General features: G+C 38.4%; 1 protein-coding gene across 21 annotated transcripts in view; it reads left to right on the top strand.

Moving 5' to 3' along the window:
• The window catches only part of Fer (FER tyrosine kinase), a 432,292-nt gene that overhangs the window by 383,492 nt on the left and 25,410 nt on the right, over nucleotides 1-23,390 (top strand). The gene's annotated exons all lie outside the window — the stretch shown is intronic.

Here is a 23,390-nt window from a genome sequence, read left to right as displayed (position 1 = left end):
TCTGTTTATATATTTTGGAAATGTAATATTATTGCCATATGCAAATCACACTAGCAAATAATCTATTAATAAGGTACTGAAACTTAATTCTGTTTTGCTTACTTATTGTTGCTTTAGAGGTGATCTGAAGTGGGTAATAAGTACATTGTTTCCTTTTGCGTAGTACCATCTGTTCCCTCATTCTTTCTTATACCCTCCCTCTCTAGAACTTACTTTTAGAAAGATAATCTTGAATGTTGATATCAATTAAATTTATCTAGTTACAGCTTATAAATTAGGTTGGAAGGTAAAGCTTCTCACTTGTGACAAATGAGCCATCTTCACAGTAATAATGGAGGAAAATATTACCATTTTTTAACAAAATCATAAAGTTTTGGTGAGGAGATTGATTTCAGAAAATTGTCTTAGATCTGCCATCATATCTAGTTCTTTCTTTAAAAAAAACTGCTTTGTGTATATCAGTTTACAAAATGAGAGTTTCATTGTGGTATTTCCATACATGCATATAATATATTTTGACCTAATTCATTCCCTCTACTACTTTATATCTCTTCCCCTAACGGCACCTTTTTGTTAACTTTCTTGGAAATGTTTTTATTTTATTCATTTTTTGTCAGTCCTGGGCCTTGAACTCAGAGCCTAGGCACTGTCCTTAGGCTTTCTTAAGGCTAGAACTCTACCACTTGAGCCACAGCACCATTTCTGGCTTTTTTCTATGTGTGGTATCAAGGAATTGAACCCGGGTGTTCTTGCATGGTAGGCAAGCACTCTACTACTAGGCTAAACTCCCGGCCCTCTTGGAAATGTTTTAAAACATTCTGTTAAATAAAATAAAAGATTTTGTAATGACTTTTTTTATGTGTGTATTTCCACTATATTTCTTCTATTTTCTCTCACTCTTACCTTCTGCTGGTTCCCCTTACTCAAATAATCCTTCTGCCCCCTTTTATATTCATGTCCTCCTTTTACAGATAAGAAATTCCACATATGAGAGCGTGTGAATTTGGCTTATTTTTCTCTTAGTATGATAATCTCTAATTTTATCTATTGGCCTGCAAGTGACATAATTCATTTTCATTTTGTCTTAAGACACGGTTGTATGTATATACTATCATGCTTTTATCTATTGATCACTTGATAGAGTTTGGGCTCATTCTATAGCTTGACATTGGGAATGATGCTGCAGTAAACATGAAGTGCAGGTATTTCTATTATACACTGAGTTGGCATTCTTTGAGTATATATTTTCAAAATTAATATGACAGGATCATAGGGTACATACAGTTTAAAATGTTTGGGGAACCTCTCAGTGATTTTGTAGTGGCTATATTAACTTACATTGTCACACAAGGGTTTCTTTCTCTTTCTGACCCTCACCAGTATTTGTTGTTTTCTCTGTAATAGCCATTCCGAATGGAATGAGTTGGAATCCTAATGTCATTTTCATTTTCCTTTCATATATACCTATTATTTTGTGATTATTTTGTGCATTTATTCCTCACTTATACTTTTGCAAACTTCATTGGTGCATTAATCAATTGGATTGTTTGTTCTTTTGGTGTTTGTTATTTTGAGCTCTTTAAATGTCCTGGAATTCCTTGTCAGCCACCTGGCTGACAATGCTCTTTTTCCTATTCTATGGGCTATTTCTACAATAATTGATTACTTTGATATGTAGAAAAATGTTAATGTGATACAATTCCAGTTTTAAATTTTATATAGTTTTTAAAATTCTATTAAGAAAGTTGCTGCTTATATTAAGGGCTTTCATTTGGAGAGAAAGCAGGGATCTAGTTTCCATCTTCTACATGCAATATACATTCTTACTAGCACATTTTAATGAAAGGCTGACTTTTCTCTAGTGTGTAATTTTAGAACTTTTGTCAAGAATGAGTTGCACAGGCTTATTTCTGGGTCCACATTGTCTGTTTTTGTGTCTGTGTATGTTGTGTTACATAGTCAAGCATAAATCTCTTCATGTTTGTGTATTTCATGTCATATTTTGTTAATACTGAATACTTCTAGAAACGTATGAGGCTGTATATTCCAAGCTATAGCTCAACTACCTCTGTGGTATTTGTATAAAATGTTCCTTTTCAAGTCTGTGCTAATTACTCAGCAACCTTGAATAGTCATACAGATAATTTTTATATCATTTTAAAGCAAAGAACTGGGGCCCAGAATTTGGCCTAGTGGTAGAGTGCTTACCTAGCATGCACGAAGACCTCTGTACCACATATATAGAAAAAAGCCAGAAGTGGTGCTGTGGCTCAAATGGTAGAGCTCTCACCTTGATAATGCCCAAAGACAGTGAGTGCTCAGGCTCTGAGTTCAAGCCCCAGGACTGGCCAAACAAACAACAACAACAACAAAAATGAAGAACCTCATCCTTAGCTAAAAATAGTATATTCTAAAGTCTTAGTTTCTTAGAGATTAAATTTTTAAGTTGTCTTAGTTATAACGGTGCCCTTCAAAAGCTAGTTATTTAGTGAGGATCATACTAGGCTATCTCTGGAAGGGGAAAATAGAGGTGTTTCCAGCCAGAGAGTACATTATGTACATACATTTTCTACATGGCAAAATAATCTCATATACTATTTCAACACTCAATTTGTGGTTACCAGAAGAAGAAAAGGTGTATGCCGGAGGCTAGTCTCTTCCTACTTTGATTGTGCGCCTTGTAGACATTAGTCAAGTCCCTTAGTATTTACTGGAGTAGCATGGTATGGTCTGACCAGTTTTTGTGGCAAATCTCTTTTTCAATGTGTAAAGGCTCTCAAGTTGCCAAAGTGGCTTTTAGCAAGTTGGAGAAATAACTGAAGTTGGGCAAGGCTGCCTTCTAACTATAAAGAATCTCCAAGTGATCTAATGAGTCTTCAAGCCACAGGCACTAGAAAGAGAAAGAATTCATGTCTGATGGAAAAAGCAAACAGAAATAGAAAGAGGAGTGATGGGAAGGCAGTCAGAGGCCTGAAAAAGGGCAACATCTTTTGTGAATTCCCATGTGCTATCAGCTCAGATATGAGCAAAGAAGATGCCAAAATCAGCTTTCAAAGCCACTCCAGGTGAGATGGGCGTAGTAGCTCAAGGTTTCTGCTAGGTTTAAATTCTAATCTGCTCCATGTGGATTTTACTAGTGGACTGACTAGGAGAAGATTGTGTTTTATTTTCCCTCCCAACATGTACTGAGTTAACGCTCAGCTCTAGCTTCTGATTAATGTACTGGTCAGTCTTCCAGCTCCCCACGTTTTCTCTCGCCTATTGAATTTGAAAGATTCCTGCTTTAAAAGGTATGGGAAAGAAAAATCAAATGGAAGAGCTGAAGCAAAACATATACCTCTCTCATTAATAAAAGAAAAATACTGACAAAGACATGAGCAAGGGTGTCAATGTTTACGAAGTAATGCACCTTCTATATGGTGAATATAATGTAACCCTTCTATTAATTACAATAAAAAACATATGAAAAAAGGAAAATACTTTATCTCAGTTACCTGTATGGTATTTGAAAGTTGTGAGGATGTTTTATAATTCCTATTGTTCATTATTAAATATATATTCCTTGTAGTAAAATTAACAAGAACAATAAAAAGTTTGAAGGGAAACCCAATTGAGGGGAAAGTGAAGATCTGTTGGTAAAGAATACAACTTTGAGTTTATCAGATGAATAATTTCTAAGTATATAAGGTACAGCATGGAAGATGATAGAATCAGTTAATGCGATTGTGATGTACAGGTAGAATAACTTACGTTCTATACCATGAGTATGGTCCTTTTTCTTTAATTTGAAAATATCTAAATGACAAATTCAGTGAGACTTTAGGGTTAGCAAAAGGTTTTGTTCTCAAGTTTTTCCTCTTCTCAACCTTGTATTTCTTAACACGACACTGATCTCTCAAAAGTTCATTACTTCAATTCCCTCTACTTGAACTGTGGCAGTTACAATATAGAATAGTTGAGTTGAAGATCTTTCTTAGAGGTAAATGCATACAAAATTTTAATAAGATAGGGTAAAATGGCAAGAAAAAAACACTGAGATTTCAGGAGCAAATTTTTGCACCTATGTAACCAGTCAAAGGAAGGACTAACCCTCTCTAAAGAAAAGAGAATCCTTGAAAGTCAGGGCCTATGAAAGACAGGACCTAGAAACCTTGAGGAAAGAGAAAGAGGAAAAATTGGTGCTATGAACATTATTAATGGAGAACTTTTAGGGAAATAGCATTCTACTGCTAGTTCATTTTCAGATGTCAGAACTGATTTTTATTTCACTTTTTCACTCCATTAAGACTTGGAGATTTTTTGGCAAGTCAGCATAAAAATTGTAGTAACTGTTATGAAAGCAAACTCTCAGTCGTCTTCTGAAGATGATGTGTTGTTATGGGAACACACATTTTGCTGACATGTTCTGAAGCTTAGTATTTTGATGAATTGGCCTGGGAATAAGAATCAATTGGAAACTTCTCCATTTTACACTGGCTTCAGGATGTATCATTTAGGAAGATGGGCAGCCACTTCGTAGACAGGAACTGCACAGTGCTAGATGGATTGCAGTACAAAAATTGAATTACCATCTGACTGGTGAGTGTATAATTTCATCATAGCACAAATAAAGACCAAAACATTATTTTCTGACTCCTTCCACAAACTTCAAATTGCAGATCTCTTTACTGCCATATTAAGCAAAACATTGCTTCTTTTTATTTTTTATTTATTTATTTTTGTGGGTTATGAGGCTTGAACTCTGGGCCTGGGCGCTTTCCCTGAGCTCTTCAGCGCAAGGCTACCACCCTACCCTTGAGCCAAGACCCACTTCCGGTTTTCTAGAGGTTAACTGGAGATAAGAGTCTCAGGTCCTTTTCTGCTGAGGCTGGCTTTGAGCCTGGATCCTCAGATCTCCTCCTCCTGTGTAGCTAGGATTAGAAGTGTGAGCCATCTGACCCAGCCTCCTGAGTAGGATTATAGAAACCACCAAGCCGAGTACATTGCTTCCTTTTCTAATGTGAAATATTACAGAGAAAGAATTTTTGTTACTACAATATTAAACCTATATTTTATTCTGTGCACACAAAAGCATGCATATTTTAAAGCAATGGATAATTTTAGTGGCTATTGTTTCAAATAAAGCTTCAAATGTAAAAGAATGGGTTGAAACAGCAGTTTTTGCTGTCATAACTAGAACCACACATTTCCTATTACACTGGATAACTCTCCAAATACAATAAAGAATATAAGGCCAAATACTTGAATCAACACTAGTACCATCTCTAACCTGACAGCTAACTACACTGTAACTCAAGAAGCAGTCCTTCTCATGTTTAATGCAACCAAGCATTTTATTCGAGCCCCACAAGAAAGGTTTGACTATCATTTGTATGTGATCAGTGGTCTTTTACTAAATGCTTAGAAAACAAAAATAGCAATATGAAAAACCTATACAACTAGTGTTATGCCCAAGTCTCAGGACGACCACCAAGAGACCACCGAGAGTCAGACGTTCCGAAATGCAAAAGCAAGGCTTTATTCAGGCGGGCTAGCTCCGGGCTCCGTCCTACACTCCCATACAGCGGGAGCCCAGGAGGAAGCCCTGAACAGCTTTTCTACAGGGCTTTTAAAGGCAGACTACAGATTTACATCAACACAGCAATCAGCTATTGGAATGAGATAAGGTAGGGGTTAGGGACAGTTCAGGGCGGTTGGAGCTAAGGGGGATTCCTATACCAGTAGAGTCCTAATTAGCTGTCTAAGGGTAGTTTTATGGTTTTAGAAAACAAATGCCATCCCTTGAATTTACGTGCGAGTTCTGGTTAATTTTAACACAGACAGGTCAGTTCCTGGGACTTAATGACACCACAATTCTGTTTCTTTAATTTGGGTGCACTTTTGGGTCACTCACAGTTTAGATAAAAAACAAGACAGTTGCTGCTTCAGAATGGGGGCGCTTTTTTAGCTCTTCATTCTCCCCTTTTCTTTTAGACTAGTCAAATCTTTGACTATTTACCTCAGTAATTACACATAACATTAAAATAACCACCAGAGGTCCAATAATGGCTGAGGATTAGGGAAGTTGCCCAGGGGGACCAGTTGTACAGCCTCTCATCTCATCCTTGGGACCCCTGTCTCTCCCTTTCTCGATCATCTAGTCTCTTCTTTATAGCTGCCAGGCTGTCTTTTATTACCCCAGTGTAGTTTGCTCAAAAGCAACATTCTTCTCCCATGGTGACACTCAAACCTCTAAGAACAATATATCTAGTCCTCTTCTGTTCTGGAGGACAACTTTAGCTAAGGACCTCAGTGAGTTAGTGAGCTTGTCAATTGACTTAGACATACATCTCAGGTCAGCATCTGTTTGGGACCCAAAAATGTCAAAAGTCCATTCCTCTGGGAGTCTGAAAGTCCAGGATTCTCACACGCCGTCTTCACCTTGGAGTGATGAACCCAGTAGCTCTTTCCTGCCACCTTCTCAATGGTTGGAGTGTGGGGAATCACAGTGCAGGTTCACTTGAGTGCCAGGGTACTGGAAACCAGACGATGAACATGTCCCCAGATCAACTTGTAAGGCCTGTAAGGACTGGATTGAATCATGGTTAACAGTGCCAGCCGGGTTGGGGGCGGCTAACAATTGTTATACTTGGGCAGACAGCATTCTCTGGTTTGGAGGGGCATAGAGCATATTTTCCCAGTTCTGCACGTAAGAAAGCCCTCACAACTAGGAAATATACATCCAAGCATAGCAACTCCTCAGGTGGGCACAAAGAATAGTTCCACATCAGTATACCAATCCTAACCCGGTTTGTATTATGGTTGACTCAATTACATGCCAATTTTATTGTAAGCTCCATTCTTAAGACATGCTCATACCATCTACTACATACAGGAATTCTCTAGGATTTTTCTTTCTCCCTTTTTGTAGAACAAACATAAGACAATTCTTTCCAGATCCCCCTTATCCATAAACTATTCTTCTGTTTTCGCAATTCCTTTCCAAAGGTTTTATTTACTAAACATTTTCTCTCTTCTTTACCTGACTATAGCCCTCATTCACATTTAGCACCTCTCATACCTAGGCTGTTCAGCACTGGATGGAAAATTCCCTTCACCCATCCAGTCATCATAATGGCTGCAAAAACCTAGGGGACTTTGAATTTAGTACAGAATGTCCCATCACCAAGAGTTTAGTTCCAGTCCTCTCAGGAAACAACTTCGTGGTGGTTTTGGAATCAGGCAGCACAGCAGCTCCAATGGAATGTCACACCTCCGGCTGGGTCACCTGCAAATTTCTAAAGAAGTTTAACCTAAGGCCTGACTTTGGTGAATTCTCCCAATGCTTTCCTAGTTGCTTTACCCGAGCACACTCATTTTTGCAGGCTGGCACCCCATTGATTTTTAAGACAGTATAGGGTTGAGAATCCAAAGTAATACCAGGGTGACAGCTTTAGTAACCAGATTAAACAAGGCTAGGATTCTCTAGACAGGCACAGAAGACTTGAACCTGTAGCCATTCCCCACAAGTGCACATCTGTTACTATTTTTCTCCATGCCTCTAACTTATGCTGTCTTAATTTTTTTTAAAAAACAACTCTTTGGTCCCTTTATCTAAAGGAGATTGATGGGTGATGATCCATCTTCTATAACTTCTTCAGGCTGACTCAGGGGCGTTGTCTCTATACCTAGCCAGGGACCCTAAAAACTTAGCCTATTTTACCAAGAGGTTGCCAAGATTACATATCAGGAGTGATATTTTACTCCACATGGGAGGTCATGTAAAGCATTTAACAACTGCACAAACTTTTTCTTTGGCTACAACAGTGCAGCTTATTTAGCACCCATTTGCAAAGGCATTTTCCTGATTGTCTGGGGAACTAACTCTAACTATGCTTCAGTTGCCAGATCTAAACAGATAATAGGGACACAAGCCTCTCATCCACAAACTTTCCTGAATTTGTGGCTGGTGTCAAATCAAAATTCGCTCAGTTAGGACTTTAAACTATCCTCTATCACAGATGATTGACAAGTTCCTGCCCAGTTATGAAAGGCACGGGCATTAGTAAGGCATGCTTACAAACTATTCTACGACCTCCCGGCTCTGATTAATTTTGAATGGCCAAGCATGAGTGACTCTAGGATCTGACACCATCTCTGCCATCCAAGCAGAGGCTTTCTGCACCTGGAGGCTTTTGTCCCAGTAGTGTCTCTCCACGCAGGGATAAACATCCCATTGGCATTTCACTTTGTTGGTTGCTGGACTTGAACTCGGGGCCTGGGCACTGTCCCTCAACTCTCCAGCTCAAGGCTAGCACTCTGCCACTTTGAGCTCCAAAGCAACTCTGCCCCAGCATTCTGCTGGCAGATTAGACACCACAGTCTCACAGGGACTTTGCTTTGCCCGGGCTGGCTTGAAACTGCAGCTTTCAGATCAATGAGTCCTACAAAAGGCCACGTTACTCCAATTAAAGCAACAAGTGGTCAACACAGAAATAGTCTCTAAGCATGAGCTTACCTGGAACTTGGTAAGAGCCAAAGTTACATTTGAATAAGGATTGCTGTCCTTCTTCATGGGCCAGCTGGAAATTGCTATAAGAAGACTTACAAGAGCAGGCTAAATAGCAATTAAGCAATCATTTTGGTAGTCCTAATTTTCTTTTTTTTTTCTTTCTCTCTCTTGAAACAAACATTTAGGATAACTTCACTTTCAAATTTTGTTCAGAAACCCATTTCCAATGTTCTTTAAAACTTTTACTGATGTTTGCTTGAACAATTAACACTTTAGCCTTTATTTGCATCTGAAAAATCTTTAAGGGCCCAAGAAACCCCCCTTTGCCTTCAGGCTTCCTTTTAGAAGAGTCTTTCTCTCTCTCTCTCTCTTTTTTTTTCTGCAGTCTAGATTACTGCCTAGAACTCCAACGACAGTTTAAACTCAAATAAGTTTTCCTTAATGCAAGAACTACAAACATCCTCAGTACACCAAAAGTCTAAGTCTGGACTTAGTTTTCTTCTTTTTCTAAAATACGTTCAATTGCAATCCGGTGGCATAAAACCAAATCATACAAAGATAAACTTTTAAACATTCCTTTAAAAACTCTTTTCCCAATTTAATACATTTTAGGGGGCAGTTTAAGAAACACTAATCACATCACCTCTGACAATGATAAACAAATTCTGACACTTATCTCCAAATTGGACCTCAAGGTAATAAATTCCAAATTCCCTAATACCTCTGTGCTAAACAGTTACAATGTTTACAATGTAAACAGTTCAATGCATTACAATAACAGATTTTTTTTTAAATTCAGATTTCAGAATCTTTAGAAAAATCCTATTAACCAGTTTCTCTTTAAAATAATGCAATAATCCTTTGAGACACTGTAGAACATTGAAAGCTAATACTTTTCTTGAAGTTTACACTTAGATTTACTCAATTGCCTTAGTGTTTCAAATATGAGCTCATCCATTGTTTTACACAGCATGCTGACAATTTAACCTTGAACTTGTTCACTCACACCCATTCGCACACACATTCATACTCAAAGATCTTAAAGCGCGCAAAATTAATATCGGCCATTCATTTTCCGGAAATTCTAGTATCATGAGGATCTTTTTTTTTCCAATCTTATTCTTAGAGGTGACAACCAGGTTTTAAAACAAAGCTTTTTAACAAGGCAACTTAGCTGAAATTTATTCTTCCGGAGTTTGTTTCTGATATCAGACATATTACTTTTTGCAGATGAAAGTTGGGTGGGAGTCTTAAACCTAGGAGAACTAAGACTGCAGTCTGTGTCCTGCCACCAACTGCCTCCAGACTGTCACTTCAGCAGGTTGTTGGGAAAAAGGTAACTGGACTAAGTCTGCAGCTGCTTTGTCTGACTTTGGCTCACGTCAACTGCAGCAAGGGGGAGGGGCCATACCAGGCCCTAGACCTACCCCCGGTGGGGCCAAAACTTTTACTTTCTAGAAATATTCAAATAGATAACAAAGATGTGTGCGTGAGCACACACACAAAAAACCACATATTTAGAACTGGTACAATTTCAAAGACAAAACTGCACAAGGAAAAATACCCAAGGAAAAACCAGAACAAGACAGAGAAGCAGAGGCTTTTAAGTAACTCCTAAACTTCTGATGACATGCCTGGAAAGACCATGGTGCCCTGAACTCAGAAGGCGCCTCTCCTACAGAGATTTCCATTCCCTGGTACCCCGCAGGCAGGGGCCATCCTAACCTACCTACAAAAGGCTCTCAAACAGAACCAGACATTGACTTATAGCAAGAAAATTGGACTTAATCAGATACACTTAACACAAAAACATGAACTCAGAAGAATGTTCTCACCAAACAGCTTACTTAGATTCAGACTTATCTTGCTGGTGGGACTCTCAGACAAGCTCTGTTACCAACAAGAAACCCAGAAGTGGGGTTAAGGTGTCCCTTGACCACCCAGGCCTTAGAGAGCTTGCTGCATCCAACTTTTTCCTCTCTGTTTTAGGCCCACAGTGCACTTTCAAAACAAAACAAAACACAGACATATACAGGAGGTCGGCCGATTTCTACTTACCTCTGGAGGCCTTTGCTTTTCCCCTGGGCATCTTTCCCCCCAAAAAAAATTTGTTAAGAGGAGGGATGGTAAAGACAAACTACTGCTTATCCAAAGGGTGAAGGGGAATGGAAAAAAAGGAACAAAAACAATCCTTTATCTCAATAGCATACAAATTATCAGGAATTGATGAAAGACTTGGGAGCCCTGGCCTGGCTGCATAAACCTGTATTTTCCTGGCCCTTTTGGTAACAGAAATAGGGAATTTTGAAGCTGTTTCTATACTAATTTTAATAGCTCCAATTGTTTTTCTGCCAATAGGCTGCTACTCCATCCATACACGGTCATATGATTTTCAACTGTGGCCCCTAGAATTGAGGGGCAGTTTTATGCCAATTTTTCCCTTGCAGGTGAGAACCCGGTTTGAAACAAAACTTTTTTTACAAGACAACTTAATTACATAAGGAATTTAACAAATGGAAAGGTAGGGACAGAGGCAGAATCATAAAGGGCTTTGAGTTGGGGCCACACTCTCTTGTACACGAGCTGTAGATAATCAAACGTAGGCAAAAATTCAACATCATCCAGGTCAGTTAATAGATCAGTCTGGAGACTAGGAACAATGGGTGTGTGGGCGGTGTCCATACATTATTTCAAATGGAGTAAAGCCTAGCTGATAGGGAGAATTCCTAACTCTAAATAGAGCAAAAGGAAGAAGTGACACCCAGTCTGCGCCAGTCTCTAAGGCTAATTTGGTTAAAGTCTCTTTCAGGGTCGATTCATTGTTTCTACCTGTCCTCAACTCTGGGGTAGGTAAGCACAATGCAACTTCCAATCTGACCCCAGGGCAGAGGCTATTCCCTGACTTACTTTTGAGACAAAGGTTGAAAGTCCTTCCTTCTATTCTTGGGGCATTCTTTGGCCCAGTGCCCTTCTTTCTTGCAATAAGCACATTGGTCACATTGGTTTTTCCCTAATTTCAGTCTTCTATTTTTATCCTCTGGCTTGCCAATGGTGGCTAGGAGCACCTTCTCCATTTGCCTTTGCTGTCTATCTAAATTCTTCTTTATCTGTCTTTCCTGTCTCCTGTCTCTCTTGTAAAGACACACCTTGCCTGATTGCTACAAAGGGATGCATTGGTGAAAGAAAATCTCTTTCTCTTATTATATACTTTCTGTGCCACAGCTACTAGTTCTCTTAGTCCTTTATCGCCTAGTCATTCCAAGGACTGCAATTTCTTCCTGATGTCTGGTGCTGCCTGGTTAATAAAGGCTAAAATAACTGCTTGTCTGCTCTCTTCCAGCTCAGGATTATAAGGGATGTACTGCTTGAAGGTTGCCATGACTCTCTCTAGATAAGCTGCTGGACTTTCAGTAGCACCCTGCTTAACATCCTAAACTTTGGTCATATTAGTAGGCTTGCGAGCTGCAGCCTTGAGACCTGCCAACAGAGCCTGGCGATAGACCTGGAGCCGCTCCTTACCTCCTGCTTCATAGTAGTCCCAGTTGGGGTGTTCAGAAGGGAAGGCTCTGGGTAGGGTCTGTGATGGGGTCTCCCGTGGGGCACGGGACAAGTTTCTTGACGTTTTCTAGGATTCTGTTCCTTTCCTTGGTGGTGAACAGAACTCCCGGGAGCTGCTGGCAGTCATCCCAGGTTGGCTAGTGGGTAAAGAGAACAGTTTCAAGCAAATGAATTAAATCCTGGGGTTTCTCAGAAAGGGGTGTTCTGAGTATGCCAATTGTAAAGGCCAGTAATGGAACTGTTGTCTACCATCTGCAGCCTCAGGACTTAAAGGACAAAGGGGAAGAGCAACAGAATTACTAGGAGGTGTAACTCCTAGGCTCTGGCGAGTTGACTGGGCAGGACCCCCTGGAGCAGAGGGCACAGCTGGAGCCTTTTCATTTTCAAAGTTCTCCTTCATCGCCTTAGGTGGAGTTAACTGGGGTGGGGAGTATGAAGGGGGAAATGTCTCATCCTCTGCGCTCCCTCCCTGGAGGACGGGCGGGTATAACTTTTCTTTTTCCTTTCTTAATAGTTACATTTTGGTTTTGATCTGTTTCCTTAACTCCTTTCCAGTGAGCTAGGGTCAAGTCCAAGGGCTAGATGGAGTATTACCCAGGGTTTTCAGTCTCGTCAGTCGTTCAGTCCACAAAATAACAATAGGCAAGACAAATATCAAGAAGACACAAAACACACAGGCCTGAGCTTTACAAGACTTACTAGATGGAGATCTCCCACGTTGGCCTGCTGACTCCTGTGGAGAAACAGAAGGAGCAGACCCAAGATCAAGGTGGGCCAGTTTAGTCTCGGTTAGGAGACTTCCCGGTCAGTGCCGGTCAAAGACCAGACTGACTTACGCCCTACGAGTACCAATTTACTAGGAAGGGGTTCCAGGGACCCCCTTCTACGAGCGGAGGGTCTGGGACGTCTCCCAGTCCCTCCTGGGTTGCCGTACAAGCGCATCCGCTTCGGCAATCCCTTCGAGAAATACGAGTTGGAGCAGCCTTCCTCAAGCGAGTGAGACAGACAGACAGATGACAAGACAAGACAAATCAACAGCGCTGTTTCCTTACCTTCGGGGTCTAGGGTCTCGGGGGTCTTTGGGGGTATCCCGGATGAGCCCCCAACTGTTATGCCCAAGTCTCAGGACGACCACCAAGAGACCACCGAGAGTCAGACGTTCCGAAATGCAAAAGCAAGGCTTTATTCAGGCGGGCTAGCTCCGGGCTCCGTCCTACACTCCCATACAGCGGGAGCCCAGGAGGAAGCCCTGAACAGCTTTTCTACAGGGCTTTTAAAGGCAGACTACAGATTTACATCAACACAGCAATCAGCTATTGGAATGAGATAAGGTAGGGGTTAGGGACAGTTCAGGGCGGTTGGAGCTAAGGGGGATTCCTATACCAGTAGAGTCCTAATTAGCTGTCTAAGGGTAGTTTTATGGTTTTAGAAAACAAATGCCATCCCTTGAATTTACATGCGAGTTCTGGTTAATTTTAACACAGACAGGTCAGTTCCTGAGACTTAATGACACCACAATTCTGTTTCTTTAATTTGGGTGCACTTTTGGGTCACTCACAGTTTAGATAAAAAACAAGACAGTTGCTGCTTCAGAATGGGGGCGCTTTTTTAGCTCTTCACTAGAAAATACATCTCTTTACAGTTTTCAGCCAAAAAATTATGATTTTTGAAAGGATGAGAAAATAAGAAATGGTAAAACATGTCAGAATCATTTTTGTTACCCCTTATGAAATTCTTGAACTTGAAATGAATTTTTAATACTACTGCTAATAATAGAAAAAATGTTAAAGCATTTTATATCTCAAATCATTAAGTATAGTACACTGAAAGTGCCTTTGTTAATCAGTCATTTGATAATAGAGTGGATTATTTTTAATTACAGTGAATTGGAAAGGAGAAATTCTTATGTGGTAAACATAATATAGAAATCCTTTATTGTAAGTCTGGGAGTGTTGCATGTTCTTCATTATTCACTGTTGCCTTTCAACAGTGTATAGATTGCTAGGGTTTATTGGGAAATCTTCAAGGTAGAGTTCTGGACATGTTTCACAGCAGCTTCTCTTCTTCTACATCTCAAGCACTCCATGATCAGAGATGTGGCAAAGTTGGAGGAAGTAGTACTTACTATGTATAATTCCCAGATTTGTGTTCTAGAATAAGACTTAATGGAAGTTTAACCAAAGTAAACAAACATGTCCCAAGGGCAAAAAATTGTGGAACTTCTTAATTTGTATAACTCGTACTTTGTATAACTAACAGGAAGAATTCTGTAGACCTCAGGAAAACTTTTCATAAGTGAATAAAGAAAATGAAACGAGATAATGGTTTTTGTGGATTCATATCTTAAAAACATAAATTCAGCTTTGATTCTGCATTTTTTATTAGTCATGTTAATGATGGCTTGTGCATTTTTTCACAAATGTTATGGAATGCTTATAAGAAAAACACATCCGAAAGACAGAAAAAAATCATATTAAGTGAAGTAAGCCAGACTCAAAGGAACATAGGCTCAATGGTTTCCCTCATTTGTCGTTATCAGTAGAAACCTTGGGCTCTCCTAGCAGATATTTACAATAGAACAAAACCTAGATGCTTAAGGCCATATAGAATGAAAGGACCTCGAGGATATAGAAACAAAAGCCATATAATGAGTGATTGTTGTCCTTAATGTACTATGTTATCTCTCATCTCTTTTGCTGTTTCTTAGTTATCTCATATTGTTACAATATTTCACCTGGTTATCTGATATATTGTATATATGTGTACTTAGTTATTTGAAGTCAGATAGGAAAGGGAGGAAAACAAGATGAGGGGCAGGGTTGGGGGTAGGGAAATGGGGACCAAGAAATGAGAAAGGGTATCAATGTATGTGAAGTAATGCACCTTCTATCTGGTGAATATAATGTAACCCTTAATTACTAAATTACCCTTTAATTAATAAAAAATATATGAGAAAAAAGAAAAATATATCCGAGTTCCAAGTTATAATATAAATAAAGCAAGTGATTTCTCTGCACATTGAGCTTAAGTGATAATTCATGAACAGAAAACCCAAGGCTGATACCCACAGAACAGCTATCCCAGAAGGTAAAAGTTCTTTATCTAGATTTAGGCTACATTATGAAGATGAAGGAAACCATATGAGGCTTTTAGGAGCTCAAAATAGATATATTGTCTTTCACTAATTTCTATCATGTATCTGAAAAGAAGCTTGATCCAGTAGAAATACTGAAGTCCACTGCTTTTATAATCACAAGCCACATGGCTTTTTGTTTTGTGATCTGTTGTGGGGCCTAGGTGCTGTCCCTGAGTTCTTCACCTCAAGGCTATCACCCTACCCCTTGAGCTACAAGCAACTTCCAGTTTTCTGGTGGTTAATTGTAGATAAGTGTGTCATGGACTTTAGTGTCCAGGCTTGCTTTGAACTATGATCTTCAGATCTCAGCCTCCCAAGTAGCTTGGAGCCACCATGCCGGCTCCACGATGGCTTTTAAGAGCTGCTTCCTAGCCTGCTGGTGGCTCCCTCCTGTCATTCTTGTTGTATGTTAAGATCATGGAGTATCATGGTTCCAGGCCAGCTTAGGAAAATAAGTCTGTGAGAATCCATCTCAACAGAAGAAACAAGATGGTAGTGACTTGTGCATGTCTTTCCAGTTAAAGTGAAAAATAGAGGAATGGAGGTCTAGGTCAATGTGTAAGGCTCTGAGTTTAAATCCATGTCCTGAAAAATGATTTTAAAAACTCATCTCCTAAGTGATAATCATTACTTATCACATTTCATTTATTAAATCAAATTACATAGTCATCCCTGAGTTCAATATGGTAGGATATGAATCTACAAGAAGAAATGTATTTCTGGAATTGGTTAATCTATCACACTTCCAGTTACCTTTGTTGTGCTAGTGATATATAGATTACCAGTTTTGCATTGGTTTGGTTTGTTGTTGTTGTTGTTGTTGTTGTTGTTACAATTTTAAAACCATAAGTAGAAACTTTTCTCTCTAATGGCATAAACCTAGGTACTCGGGAAGCTGAAATCTAGAGGATCAAGGTTCAAAGTTAGCTAAGGCATAAAAGTCTGCAAAATTAATACTATGAAAATATCCAGCAAAAAAAAAAAAACTGGACTAGAAGTATGAGTCAAATTATAGAGTTCCAGCATGAAGTCCTAAGTTCAAACCCTTGATACTTGCCCAAAAGAAAGACAAACAAAAAAAGGAAGAAAAAAAAAAGCCTAGCATGCACAAAGACCCAGATTTGATTCCTTAGTACCACGTACATAGAAAAAAGCCAGAAGTGGTTCTGAGGCTCAATTGGTAGAGCTCTAGCCTTGAGAAAGTCCAAGGACAGTACTCAGGATCTGAGCTCAAGGCCAGGACTGAAAAAGGGGGGGGGAAGGAGAGAGAGAGAGAGAGAGAGAGGGAGGGAGGGAGAGGGAGGGAGGGAGGGAGAGAGAGAGAGAGAGAGAGAGAGAGAGAGAGAGAGAGAGAGAGAGAGAGAGAGAGAGAGAGAGAGAGAGAGAGAGTTAGAGAGAGGGAGTTAGAGAGAGGGAGTTAGAGAGAGGGAGTTAGAGGGAGAGAGAGAAAAAGTAAAGAAGGAAAGGAAAGCAAGCAAAGCATAAATTGGAGGAAAGGTAAAGCCTGTTTTTCAAATTGCAGCTTCCTGAGGGACAATGTAAAGGTTTGTTAGGATTTTTCTCTTTGTTTATTTACACAAGTAGACTTTGTTCTTGGCGTCTTGCAAAATCTAACATTTTTGCATAAAATTGTGACAGAGTATTAGAAATGTAGGTAACACTCTAGGAACAGATAGTAAGGAAAACTAAAAACTTATCTTTTTAACATTAAGAGACATGACTCATTTTTTTTTCCTTGTCATGTCACTGAAGATAGAATACGATTATTTCATGACAAAGGCAGCAACCTTGCATCACTTCTGGCCACTCTTACTTAGATAGGAACCCATCTACATTGAGTGATGTGTTTGTTTCATTAAGAAGGAGTTCAAGGTTAAAGAAAGTTCTAGTACCTCTGTCATTCCAGTAAGTAACCTGGAAAGTCAGAGTCAGCACTTGGATAGTATCTGGGCATGTGGAAGAAAATAAGATCCTGTGCTACCATAATCAAAGCCACTTACCAGACACAAAGAAAAAAGATTATTGTATGAAATAAAAAGCTTAGCTATACACCCATAAATTTAGTTGTCTTCTTGCCAAACTAAAAGATAGACTGTCTAATCACCCTGTGAACATTGACTTAAAGGACAGGGAAAACAGCTTTAACAGGTGTCCAGTATGAATTATGTTCTCTTTAACATGACTTCTAGTTCATCTCAGACCTATTCTAATGCACCTCACACATCAGAATCCAGTCTTCTGTGATGACACGTGACTTTCCCAAAACCTTAATCTGCCTACCCATTTTTAAAATAGTCTCTGCAGCACCTACTTTTCCTAACACCTATACAAATCAGAAATTGAATTGCTTTTGCTATGTATTTCTTGTCACCTTGACCAACTTAAGATCCCCAAGGAAAGAAACTTATTTTTGTAGCTCATGTACTTGTCATATTAAATGGCAATGCCATTGCCCACCACATGATTTAAGAAAGGTTTCCTAGTTAGCTTTATGTAGCTGGAAAGAAGCTCCTTGGGCTCTAAATATTCTGTCTTCTCTTTTCTTTTTTGGAATCTCATCAATAGCTTCTTTCCGGTTTTACTGAAGTAAACAAAATTAAAAATTAGTAATTTCATAAATTGGATATCCAAGTAGCTCCTTGGATCTCAGAGGCCTCGCAAGAGTTTCCAAAAGGTATGACTAGTCAGGACATGTGCATTTTAGACCTGGGGGTGCTCTGCCTTTGTTTTCTTGGAGATCCAATTTATCTTAGAGAAAACAAGGAAGGAAAAATACATCTTTTCAGAGCCTTCCACCCTAATTCTATTGATACATCCCTTCTGATATGTCTTCCATACTAATTCTGTTTCTATACCCATGGTCTTTCTCAGTCTCAACCAGCTCCTTAAAAGTGATAGTATATAGGATAGGAAATTCATGATTTTGTTTAGTTTTCATTCTTCCCTGATCACCAGAATGAGTCATTTTTATTCTTATTTTAATTGTACATAACTATGAGCTATAATTCAATACATGTATAGAGTATGTAATGATCAAATCAGAGTTAACATTTCTGTCCCATAAATATTTTTAAATTTTTGATTAATATATAATAATGGTACCTAAATATGATGTATACTGTGGTATTTCAATACATAGATAAAATATGTGCTGATGGAGTCTGGGCAATTAACACACTTTTCATTTTTGAAGCATCTGAGCTCACCTTTCATTCTATCCAATAGATTATTGTGAAATATGGTCACCTACTAGAACTTACTAGTTTTGTGATACTAATTATCCCCCCTCCTTTTACATCCTCCCCTCCCTCTACCCTTCACAACCTCTAGTAATCACTATAAATTGAATAATGCGTCATTTCATGGAGATCAATCTAAAAATATTTTCAAATAAGAGATGTGTCTTAATTGTCTTATTTTACTTAGCCTAAATCCTTGAGGCCTGTACATTTTGCTGCATATGATCAATGCAGTTGTTTTGATGATTGAAAATATTCTAGCATAGTTCATATGCCATGTTGCAGAAATCCACTTGTAGAATTATTCATAATATATAAGGCATAGAATAGAGAATAACCAGATTACACCAAACTAAAAAGTTTTTAGTAAAGAGACAACATACAGAATGAGGAAAAATTTTTTAAATTTTTTTATTAAAGAATTTATTAACATTGATTTTTACATCATATTTCAAATGACATGTCTAACAAATGAGTGTTCAAGAAGGGCACTTAGTTTTTAGAACATAATCAAAATTAGGCTAAGGGTTTGTATATCTTAGATACATATTAATTTATGTAATAAAACATTATGTCTATAGAGCCATAGGTTTTTTATGTCTATGTAGTTGTGTTTATATTTCCAATACCATGTCCATAGTATTGGATATGCAAATATTGAGTCCTCACTCTTGTTCTGTTTGGATCTAATAGCCACATATTAAGGTTACCAAGCGCCTTTTGTTCCTTGGGTCTTTACTTATCTCACTCAACATGATTCAGTCTAGATTCATCCACTTCCCTGCAAATGCCATTATTTTATCTTGTCTGTTGGCTATGTAGAATTCCATGGTGTGTGTGTGTGTGTGTGTGTGTGTGTATACCACATTTTCTGTATCAGAGTGAGGAAAATTTTTGAAACAGTTTTGTCTGACAAAAAATTGTCTAGATCAGGAGGTTGAGATCTGAGGATCAAGGTTCAAAGCCAGCCCAGGCACAAAATGACCTGAGAATCTTATCTCCAATTAACCTCTAGAAAATGGGAAGTAGGGCTTGGCTCAAGGATAGAGTGGTAGCCTTGAGCTGAGGAGTTCAGGGACAGTGCCCAGGCTGAGTTCAAGCCCCATGACCAACCAAATAAATTGTCTAGAATTCTCAAAACTTCAGCAACAAATGAAAAATAAACCAACATATTTGTTAATCATATTAAATAAACATGTCTCAAAAGAAGAACTTCAAATAACCAAAAAATTTACAAATAAATGTCCAATTAACTATTTGAGACGTTAAAACCTTAATGAGATTAAATCTCACCTGTTAGAAGGGTTATCATCAGAAACACTAATGCTGAGTAGAGCCTTTTAAGGAGTTGTCAATGTCCCTTCATTCTCCTAGTAGCTAAGCCTGAAATGTTGTTTTGATGTGCCTACCAATTTCTTTCAAAGAATTTGTGGATTCACGGTGCTGCAAGGAGGGGTAATGAATTACATGTGGGAAAAATGCCATTGGTATTGACTTTAGCACTAATCAAGATAACTAGAGAATTTGAAGAGATGAATTATGTGAATTATGTTGATGCTCAACAAGTATGAAAAGCCAAGTGCATTTCTCCTTCCAATATTGTTTCATTTCTTTTTATTAAATGTATAAGAATATGTATTTGTTTTAACCGTATATGCCAAACTCAACCACAGAAGGCATTTTCACCCATTGCTCCATTTCCCCCTTAGCTCTAAACTTTCTAATAACTCCAGGTTGAACATGTATGAACCTACCCAGTAGGTTCCAGTGAATCACATGACCTCCCTAGAACTAGCTTAGACAAAACAGCTCTCCCCAGCCAAGGAAAGGCTTTCAAAATATCTCAGCTTATAAATAGAAAAATACTCCTTTGGGCCGGGAGTTTGGCCTAGTGGTTAAAGTGCTTGCCTAGCATGCGCGAAGACCTGGGTTCGATTCCTCGGTACCACATACATACAAAAAAGCTGGAAGTGGTGCTGAGGCTCAAGTGGTAGAGCTCTAGCCTTGAGAAAGTCCAAGGACAGTGCTCAGGCCCTGAGCTCAAGCCCAGGACTGGCAAAAAAAAAAAAAAGAAAAATACTCCTTTGCAAAGAGCTTTACAATAATGACAAGGAAACAGGATGTATAAAGGAACTTTGTCATATTATGTTAAGCTTAGTTTAAATTATTTGCTTAGTACTTAGGTTCTTGTCGTAGATTTTTATTTTCTTGCCTGACTATAAGGAATTTGCCCCCCACCACCTCTATCTGAGAGACCTCCCAACCTCCTGTTTAAGATACTCAGCTGTCTTTGGGTTACTTAGCCTGGTGTATCTCCAAACAGGAAGTCCTGCAGCTTGCCAGCAAACAAGACATATTTTAGGTTATCTTTATTCAGTAAGGTAAAGCACTCTCTGAGATTACTCAGGAGGGTTGAAATTGGTGGAAGAAAGATTGCATATTTAAAGAATGTTATTACTAGAACTTCATTATTGTCATTTGGAGGTTGCATTTCTCAGGAAATGTATGCTAATATGTTTCTAGTTGCTTTTTTTTAATGCCTTGAGCAGATAGGGTGAATATTGATACCATTCAGCTGACCAGAAAAGCAAACTTAAAATTTGTAAACTGCATGTTATGTTAAAAAAAATAATTACAGTGGCCGGGAGTTTGGCCTAGTGGTAGAGTGCTTGCCTAGCATGCACGAATACCCGGGTTCGATTCCTTGGTACCACATACATAGAAAAAAGCTGGAAATGGTGGTAGAGCTCTACTCTAGCCTTGAGAAAGTCCAAGGACAGTGCTCAGGCCCTGAGCCCAAGACTGGCAAAAATAAATAAATAAATAAATAAATAATAACAATCTCCCAGAACTTTGAGTAAGTAACAACAAGGAGCTAGGGAAACTTAGGTGATTTGCATCTAGGTATTTAGTCTATGTGTGTTGATATAATGTACTTAGTAAAATTTTTCAGTGAAAAAGATTTAAAATTTTAAGACATAGTTTTCTAGTTTAGGATTATCTACATGTAAACAACAAAAGAAGAAATACTAAGAGCATTTGCAGCAGAAAAAAATCTTTACTTACCACTTTCTTGTTGGTTTCTAAATGTTTCTTAGTAATAAAGTTGAGGTCTTTTATACCTCAGCAACAGAATTAGAACAAGCAGATCAAGGTTTCTGATATATTATTATTAAATATTACTTATATTGCAGACTACTAATTTTTATTGATATCACAATACTTCAAAATTACATTTAATAACTAATTGTAGGTGACTCTATAAGCAGTAACATTTTCTTGTATGTTAGAATTTCTAAATTGATTTTTGTCATATATATTCTATATATATGAAATATTCATGTATGAAGCACTTGAAGTACTGTATGCATCATAACAGGATGATGCATACTTCCTCTTTGGAGGAAGTCCAAAGAAGAGTTTAAAAAAATGACAAAGCAGGGGCGGGGAGTTTGGCCTAGTGGTAGAGTGCTTGCCTAGCATGCATGAAGACCCGGGTTCAATTCCTCGGTACCACATACATAGAAAAAAGCCGGCAGTGGTGCTGAGGCTCAAGTGGTAGAGCTCTAGCCTTGAGAGAGTCCAAGGACAGGGTTCATGCCCTGAGCTCAAGCCCAGGACTGGCAAAAAAAAAAAAAAAAAATGACAAAGCAAAGAACTATAGGAAAACTACCAAAAGATTGAAAACGTGATAAAAGTGAAATTGTGAGACTTGGTTTTTTTAAATATGAAAATGTTAAATACAGCATGACAATTTACAACTTTTATTCAGATATAATAAAAAATAAGAGAAAAATATTACCAAACTTGTGACTCTTGTTAATGTTAACTAGCTACCCAGAGTCAATCTGGGACTTCAAAAGGTCAAAATAATAAGTAGGATAAGGAAGGGGGGAAAACAAGATGAGGGGCAGGGGTGAAAGGAGGGACATGGGGACCAAGACATGAGAAAGGATATCAATGTTTGTGAAGTAATGGCCCTTCTATCTGGTGAATATAATGTAACCCTTCTATTAATTACAATACAAAATATATGAAAGAAAAAAATATGTAGGGCTGGTCACTTTCCTTTCTTGTGATATCAGGAAGAAGATAGAAAAGGAAGGGGGAAAAAGTGCAAAAACTGGTTACAAAATTGTGATATCTTATAAAAAGATATCTGGGATTATATGTATAAGAGCATTAAAAATGAGTCTAAGGTTTTCTAAAAATGTGAGGATTCAACCAAATGGCTCTTCTACTCTTCTTCCTCATCACTGTCCATAAGAAGAAAGTAGAACCTGTTCTACTGTATTAAGAATGGGAGAAAGTTAACAAATCTGGGGCAGGAAAAAAATGCCAAGAGCATTTTCCTAAGCATCTGAGAGCATAAGGTTTGAGAGTTGAGGACCTTGTCAACTTTTTTTCTTATACTTCTAGCTCTCTTATTGTTCTCTCACTTTCCCCTTTTCCTCCCCTGTCTTGTCTGTAAATGTACCTCCACCTCCTCTGAGGCATTCTTTATGTCTTTACCTGTTACTTCCTTCAGGATCCGTTTAACTCTACAGCAAGCCTCATGTCTACTGGATCTCAGTCACCCTCCTTTAATCACAGCATTTACACTAGTGATGGCTTAGTTGTAGCTCCCCTCACACACTGTCATGATACTTCTTTAGAATATAGATTTAGTTAACCTAGAAGTAGAAAATCAGAAAACAAATTCATAGACTATCATAAAGCATTCTGGTTGATTCTCGAAAGGAAATAAAACAGTGAATTTTCTCTTCTGAGCTCCCAGAAGCCAGTATATTTTTACAGCAATCAGATTTTTTTCTGTCCACTCTTCATTAGTATTCTCTTGATATATACATTTCCTGAGAAGCTACTGACAATGTTTCTTGTGTGTTTGCTATATTATTGGTGGACAATCTGTCACTTGTTTTTAGTATTTTAGATAGATCCCATTGAAAATTTCTCTTCACCTGTG

The sequence above is a fragment of the Megascapheus bottae genome, chromosome 4 (assembly GCF_031878675.1).
Source record: "Megascapheus bottae isolate mThoBot1 chromosome 4, mThoBot2.hap1, whole genome shotgun sequence".
Taxonomy (NCBI): Eukaryota; Metazoa; Chordata; class Mammalia; order Rodentia; family Geomyidae; genus Megascapheus; species Megascapheus bottae.
The sequence above is the reverse complement of the archived record's forward strand: the minus strand, read 5'-3'. Positions and strand labels throughout refer to the sequence as shown.